The sequence below is a fragment of the Crocodylus porosus genome, unplaced genomic scaffold (assembly GCF_001723895.1).
Source record: "Crocodylus porosus isolate Cpor-Errol unplaced genomic scaffold, CroPor_comp1, whole genome shotgun sequence".
NCBI lineage: Eukaryota > Metazoa > Chordata > Crocodylia > Crocodylidae > Crocodylus > Crocodylus porosus.
Genome location: NW_017728921.1, coordinates 8,141,821 through 8,142,986, shown reverse-complemented (window position 1 = coordinate 8,142,986; position 1,166 = coordinate 8,141,821).

Here is a 1,166-nt window from a genome sequence, read left to right as displayed (position 1 = left end):
GGATGCTGGCTGCGTGGTCCCCCTGCTTTCCGTGGCAAGTGGGGGTGCGAGGGCTGCGTTGGGTCCGTAGTTGGAGTATATGCACTCAGTACATGCAGACGATGGTTTGCACGGGGTGGTTTGGAGAGGGCTGATCCTGCCTCAGGCAGCGGTTGGACTAGATGACGTCCGAGGCCCCTGCTAGCCCTGCGGGGCAGCGCTAGTGTCATGCTCCAGCAGACATAGGGCTGGGAAAGGAAGGGCCAAGGCACCCCCGCTTCGTGCCTTGAAACCCCCATGAGAACAGAGGTGACTCGTCAGGCAGGAAACCCCCATCAGGCCTCCCTGTGTGGCTGGGTCTTAAATATGAAAGTATCATCTTGGAAGCTCCAAATGGTTGTATTTGGTGGAAAATTATTGCACGCTGAAAAAAAGTGCAAATAAGTCTTGCTCTTTTTTCCTTTCTATTGCTCACCATCATCCCCGTGGGCGAGTGAGCACCAGGTCATCCAGGTTGTAGCTTGTCTTTATTTGCAGGCAAAAGAAACTGCTGGCAGCAAGCCCAGGAGTCGCTTAGGGCTCCCTGAGACTGACTGGGGCTTTGCCCGTGCTGCATCAATGGCCGGCCTCTAAAATGATGTGCACTGTGCGCACACGGACTGTTATTGATAGTGCATCCACCAGGGGGTAAATAATCGTGTCAATACGGTAGCTAGCCTACACCCGGCAACGCGGGCGGACGCCTTCAGCCCCTGCATCAATGCCCCGCCCCCAGCCCTCCCATGGGCGGGCCTGGTGAGTGACCGTGAGCATGGGCCAATCCGCGCGGCTGCTGGCACTGTGACTGACGCCTCTCCCCAGCCCCCCCATGGGCGGGGCCTTGTGAGTGACAGCGAGCGTTGGCCAACCCGCGCACGAGGGAGGAGCGTGGCTGGAGACGCTGTGACAGGAGCCTCTCCCCAGCCCCACCTGTGGGCGGGGCCTTCTGAGTGACAGCGCGCGACGCCCAACCCGCGCACGAGGAGGGGCGAGGTTGGAGGCGCTGTCACGTGCGCCCTCGCCCCTCCCATGCGGTCGAAAGCGCCCGACGCCCAATCCCCGCCCGAGGAGAGGGGGGCGTGGCCGGAAGCGGCGCGCTGAGGCGCTGTGCGGGCGCGGAGCGGCGCGGCCCATGGCGGAGGCGGAGG